Source organism: Dasypus novemcinctus, chromosome 14, assembly GCF_030445035.2.
Source record: "Dasypus novemcinctus isolate mDasNov1 chromosome 14, mDasNov1.1.hap2, whole genome shotgun sequence".
Lineage (NCBI taxonomy): Eukaryota > Metazoa > Chordata > Mammalia > Cingulata > Dasypodidae > Dasypus > Dasypus novemcinctus.
Genome location: NC_080686.1, coordinates 8,507,822 through 8,514,910, shown reverse-complemented (window position 1 = coordinate 8,514,910; position 7,089 = coordinate 8,507,822).

Here is a 7,089-nt window from a genome sequence, read left to right as displayed (position 1 = left end):
TTGAACAATATACTAGAGGATCTGGACCTAATAGGCATATACAGAACATTACACCCGAATGCAGCAGGTATACATTTTTCTCAAGTGCACATGTATCATTCCCAAGATAGACCACATGCTAGGCCACAAAGAAAGACTCAATGAATTTAGAAAAATTGAAATCATACAAAATACTTTCTCTGACCACAGTGGAAAGAAGTTGGAAATCTGCAAGATGCAAAGACCCAGATTTGGCACCAACATATGGAAGCTAAATAACACACTCTTAGAAAAACAGTGGATCAAGGAGGAAATCTCAACAGAAATCAATAACTACCTTGAAACTAATGAAAATGATAACACAACATATCAAAACTTATGAGAAGTAGCAAAAGCTGTACTGACAGGGAAATTCATAGCCATAAATTCATATATCAAAAAAGAAGAAAGAGCTAAATTGAAGAACTAACTGCACACTTGAAGGAATTAGTAAAAAAAAACAAAAAAAACAAAAAACCCCAGCAAACTAACCCCAAAGAAAGAAGAAAGAAAGAATAAAGATCAGAGCAGAACTAAATGAAATAGAAATAAGAAAGGGCTAAAGAAAATGAATAAAACAAAGAGCTGGTTCTTTTAGAAGATCAATAAAATTGACAAACCATTAGCTAAACTAACAAAGAAAAAAAGAGAGAAGATGCAAATACACAAAATAAGAAACTAAAAGGGTGATATCACCACTGACCCCACAGAAATAAAGACTATCATAAGAGGATACTTTGAAAAACTATATTCCAACAAAAAAGACAATTTAGAGTAAATGGACAAATTCCTAGAAACACATAAGCAGCCTGCATTGATAAAAGAAGAAATCAATGATCTCAACAAACCAATCACAAGTATTGAGATAGAATCAGTCATTAAAACCTCCCAACTAAGAAGAGCCCTGGGTCAGATGGTTTCACAGGTAAACTCTTCCAAACATTCTGGAAAGAAATAACACCAATCTTGCTTAGACACTTCCAAAAAATTAAAGTAAAAGGAACATTGCCTAACTTATTCTATGATGCCAACATTACCCTAATACCAAAACTGAACGAAGACACCACAAGAAAGGAAAATGACAAACCAATCTCCTTTATGAACCTAGATTAGAAAATCCTAAACAAAGTACTTGCTAATCATATTCAACAACACATTAAACAAATTATACACTATGACCAAAAGTGGGTTTCATTCCTGGTATGCAAGGATGGGTCAACATAAGAAAATCAATTAATGTAATACACCACATAAACAGATTGAAGGGGGAAATCACATGATCATATCTATAGATGCAGGAAAAGTATTTGACAAATACAGCACCCTTTCTTGATAAAAACACCGCAAAAGATAGGAATAGAAGAAACTTTTGAAACATGATAAAAGGTATATATAAAAAACCCACAGCTAATATCATTTACAATGGTAAATCCTAAAATCTTTCTCTCTAAGCTCAGAAACAAGACAGGGATGCCCACTCTCACCCCTTCTATTTAACATAGTGTTATAAGTACTTGCTCAAGCACTGAGGCAAGAACCAGATTTAAAAGGAATCCAAATAGGAAAGGAAGAAGTCCAAATTTCACTATTTGCTGATGACATGGTCCTATACATAGAAAGCCCTGAGAAGTCTACAACAAAGTTTCTAGAACTTATAAATGAGTTCAGTAAAGTCACAGGGTACAAGATCAAAGCACAAAAATCAGTAGCATTTCTGTATACTGATGAACAATCTGAGGTGGAAATCAAGAAACAAATACTATTTACAATAGTAAATAAAAAAGTCAAATATCTAGGCATAAATTTAACCAAAGATGTAAAAGAGTTATACACAGAAAACTATACAACAATGTTCAGAAAATCAAAGAAGACCTTAATAAATGGAAGAATATTACCTGTTCATGGATAGAAAGACAATATTTTTAAAATGTCTATCCAACAAAACTGAGCTACACATTCAATGCAATCCCAATAAAAATCAACACAGCATTTTTAAATGACCTAGAAAAACTAACTATGAAATTTATTTGGAAAGGAAAGAGACCCCGAATAGCCAAAGACTTATTGAAAAAGAAAAATGAAACTGGAAGAATCACACTACCAGACTTCAAAACATACTACAAAGCTACAGTAGTGAAAATGGCATGGTATTGGCACAAGGATAGACACACTGACCAATGGAACCAAATTGAGAGTTCTGATATAGATCCTCGTATATACAGTCATCTGATAATTGGCAAGGCCACCAAGCCCACTCAACTGGGAGATAATGGCCTCTTTAACAAATGGTGCCTAGACAATTGGATATCCATATGCAAAAGAAGGAAAGTGGATTACCATCTCATACCTTATACAAAAATCAACTCCAGATGGATCAAAGACCTAAATGTACGAACCAAGACTGTAAAGACCTTGAAAAACAATATAGGGAAACATCTACAGGATCTTGTAATAGGAAATGGCTTCATGAACTTCACACCCAAAGCACAAGCAGCAAAAGAACAAATAGATAAATTGGACTTCCTCAAAATTAAAGCCTTTTGCACCTCAAAGGAGTTTGTCATGAAAGTGAAAAGAGAGCCTACCCAATGGGAGAAAATATTCGGTAACCATATAGCTGATAGGAGACTAATGTTCTGCATATATAAAGAAATCCTAGGTTGCGGACTTGGCCCAGTGGTTAGGGCATCCGTCTACCACATGGGAGGTCCGCGGTTCAAACTCCGGGCCTCCTTCACCCGTGTGCAGCTGGCCCATGCGCAGTGCTGATGCGCACAAGGAATGCTGTGCCATGCAGGGGTGTCCCCCACGTTGGGGAGCCCCATGCACAAGAAGTGCACCCTGTAAGGAGAGCCACCCAGCGTGAAAGAAAGTGCAGCCTGCCCAGGAATGGTGCCACACACATGGAGAGCTGACACAACAAGATGATGCAACAAAAAGAAACAGATTCCCATGCCGCTGACAACAACAGAAGCGGACAAAGAAGACACAGCAAATAGATACAGAGAACAGACAACCGGGGTGGGGGGACAGGAAGGGGAGAGAAATAAAATGAAAGAATAAATAAATTAATTAATTAATTAAAAAAAGAAATCCTATATCTTAAAAAGACAAAAAACCCATTTAAAAAATGGGGGAAAGATTTGAACAGATGCTTCTCCAAAGAAGAACTACACATGGCTAAAAAGCACATGAAAAAATGCTCAAAATCACAGCTATTAGGTAAATGCAAATCAAAACCACAATGAGATACCATCTTACTCCCATAAGACTGGCAGGTATCAAAAAAACAGAAGACTACAAGTGCTGGAGAGGATGTGGAGGAATGGGAACACTCATCCACTGCTGGTGGGAATGCAGAAGGATCCAACCATTCTGGAGGACTGTTTGGTGATTTCTCAAAAAGTTAGCTATAGATTTGCCAATAAGCCAGCAATTCCACTGTTGAGTATATACCCAGAATATCTGAAAATAAAGACACAAACCAATATATGCACACCAATGTTCATAGTAGCATTATTTACTATTGCCAAAATTTGGAATCAACCCAAATGCCCAACAATGGGTGAATGGATAAATAAAATTGCGCATATATATACAATGGAATACTGCTCAGGTATAAGAAGGAATACAGTACAAATACATGGGATAACATGGATGAATCTTGAGGACCTTATGTTGAGTGAAACAAGCCAGGCATTGAAGGACAAATACTACATGACCTCTCTGATATGGAACAAGCAAACAGAGCTGTCTCAGAGAGCTAAAGACTGGAAGATAGGCTTAAAGGAATTTGGGGGGGAAGGTAGTGAGCTGACACCTACATGGGTGAAGTCTATGATAAGCTGGAGGTAAGTATTTGTACAGGGAAGATGGGGCAAAGGGATACCTTTGGGTGGGGCTTGTGGGCTTGAGGGTGGCCAGGGTTGGGAGGATGGGTCAGATGACCCAAGGAATTGGGAGGAGGCTTGGGGAGAACAGTTGAATATGGGAGAATGTCAGGTATATGGTTGAAACTATACTGTTGAGAAACTCTTTAGAAAATATAATAAGGAAGGATCATGTGTTTAAGTTGCTTAAGTGCGGGGGGGGGGGGGGGGGGCGGGGTACCCGGTACAGTGGCAGGCTTCTAGGGAGTATGTGAGTGCTCATTTTGTCATAGGGTGTTATATATTTGGGTGGAGACCCATACAATGAATGTGAAGGTGTACCCACATCCTGGGGTGACCTGATCTTCCCAAACAGAGGGAATTGTGTCTCTGGAGAGAATTGCTGGCTCCCAATTAGATAGGGCAGTCTAGTATGTCAGGCCCTCATCATTGTTGCAGTATCTGAAATATGGTCCCTCAAGTAGTGAAGATCGATTGTCACGGTGTGTCCTGAGGGGTGGGGAAGTGAGGTATAGCTTAGATGGAAGCAGGACAACTGGGGGCAATGGAAGTGCTCCACAAATCATGCAATGATGGATATAGGACATGTTAACTTACAACTAAAATGTATAAAAGTCTATAAACTAAAAGGTAAACCATAATGTAAAACATAAGGAAACTAATAATCTAGAAATTTGTACAGTTTAAAATATAAGCAGTAATGTAAACCAAAATTGAACCATGTTTGATAGCTATGTTTCAAAACCTGTACATTAACTGCAACAAATATAACATGAACATGTAAAAAGATCATTGCTGGGGAAAGGGGAAAAGAATTGATGTTGGATATCTGGGAGTCCCCTATATTGTGTACATGAATTATTGTGATCTAAAACTTTTTTGAAAACAAAATTGAAAATTAGGGAAAAAAAAGGACTTACACACTGAGGAAGAAATTAAGAACGTGCTTTCCCACTGTACATACAGGGCAACACCTATTACATTGACAAAAGACAAAACATTAGAAACAAAATTTTATAATATTTTTCATTTATTATTACACCAATTTATTTTTACTTTATTTTCGTATTTCTAGATTACTATGTATTCTATTTCTAAACTTTAAACCCAACCGTATATTTCAATTTCCTATTAATTGAATTTGGCAGTATATTAGGATTCATTCTTGAAGAAGTTTTTGGACCACAGAGAGGTTCAACTATGGCAGGGGAGGAACTCAGGTGTGGGAAGGTTTGGATGGGGTGCACATGGGTGGAGGGAGTTCTCCAGGGCATATATATATGGGATATAAATATGTTATGATATATGTTGGGTATCTTTATAGTAGTTACAGTTATAAACATCAACTAAGGGAGTTCTGAGTTCCTACCCAGGGGAGCTCTATCACATTCCCCAGTGGAACAACAATAATCCTCCAGGTGCAATGGCAAAGATCAACAAGAAGGGATGGCCCAATAATGAGCCCTTGATACTGATGACTATGCTTAGGAGCCTGTGTGCCTGAAATAAGCACTAGGCCTAGAGCTGTAGGGTGCCTAAGAGTTACCTCCTGTGAGCCTCCACATTGCTCAAAAGTGGTCACTCTCTTTTGGGAAGCGGGCTTGGCCTAGTGGTTAGGGTGTCCGCCTACCACATGGGAGGTCAGCAGTTCAAACCCCGGGCCTCCTTGACCCATGTAGAGCTGGCCCATGTGCAGTGCTGATGCGCACAAGGAGTGCCGTGCCACGCAGGGGTGTCCCCCATGTAGGGGAGCCCCATGCTCAAGGAGTGTGCCCCATAAGGAGAGCCCCCCAGCGCGAAAGAAAGTGCAGCCTGCCCAAATGGTGCCACACACATGGGGAGCTGACACAACAAGAAGATGCAACAAAAAGAAACACAGATTCCCATGCCGCTGACAACAACAGAAGCAGACAAAGAAGATGCAGCAAATAGACACAGAGAACAGACAACCAGGGTGGGGGGGGAAGGGGAGAGAAATAAATAAATAAATAAATAAATAAATAAATAAAATCTTTATTAAAAAAAAAAAAGTGGTCACTCTCCAAGCCAAACTCAGCATGTAAATGCATTATCTTCCCCCCAGCATGGGACATGACTCCTGGGGATGAGCTTCCCTGGCACTGAGGGATTACTACCAACCACTACCTGGCGAAGCAACTAGAAAGAGACCTCGAATAAAAGGGTCAAATTAGGCCAGCAGAATATCTCAGCCTACATGTAGGATCATGTGTTAAAAACTGCTTTTTGACCTTGAATAAAAGGGGTAAATGGCAAAGACAAATGAATTTATATGGATTAGAGTCTTCCAAAAAGACCTGGGAGGTCATCAGAGGGGACCCGCTTATGCACACCTCAGCAGGACTCCAGAAAAAGCCAAAGTAGATACAACCCTACGTACTGGTTCTCCTGAAGGCTACAGAGAACCACAGGGTATATGGTCATGGCAGATGGATTTGGAGTTCTGTGCCATGTCCAAGGGCCCTACTTTGGAATTTGTGCTCTTGAGTGTGATGGAGCTGGACTCATATGTGAGTTTTCTACACATGCCTCTTCTGTCACTTTTACTGAATCTGTAGTTGGCACTAGGGATGGTGTATACACAGGAGACTTGAATTTCTGGACTACTGATGTGCCAGCTGGGCCCTGAGCCTCAGCAGAGTGGCGACTCCTACTCTCTAGTTTGTTGGTCTTACCCAGGTCAGCTAACAGGGATGGTTAACCGCCATACCAGGGAATGAAGAGTGCCTACAACTGCAAGCAGAAGAATTGCATCCATCATCCATGTGGAATCTAAGCCCCTTTTGATCTACAGGTGGAGTGGACATCATCATCCCAGGGTCCACAAAATGAAGGAATAAAATATGGACTAGAATGGACTGATATCCTACTATAAAACTATTTTGATGAGTAACTGAAGAAATTTTAGCTTCAAGGTGGAAAAAGTGGCCACAGTATTTGCTGAGGGCAGGGAGCGGGTAGAAGAGATGTGATGTGGGGGCATTTTGGGATTTTGAGTTGTTCTAAAAGATATTTCAGGGTCAGATGCTGGACTTTATATATCCCGCCAGAACCCACTGAATGTACTGGGGGCGAGTGTGAACTACAGGGTAAACTATTATCTACGTTGAGCAGCAGTGCCCCAAAATGTGTTCACCGAGTGCAATGAGTATGCCACATTGAT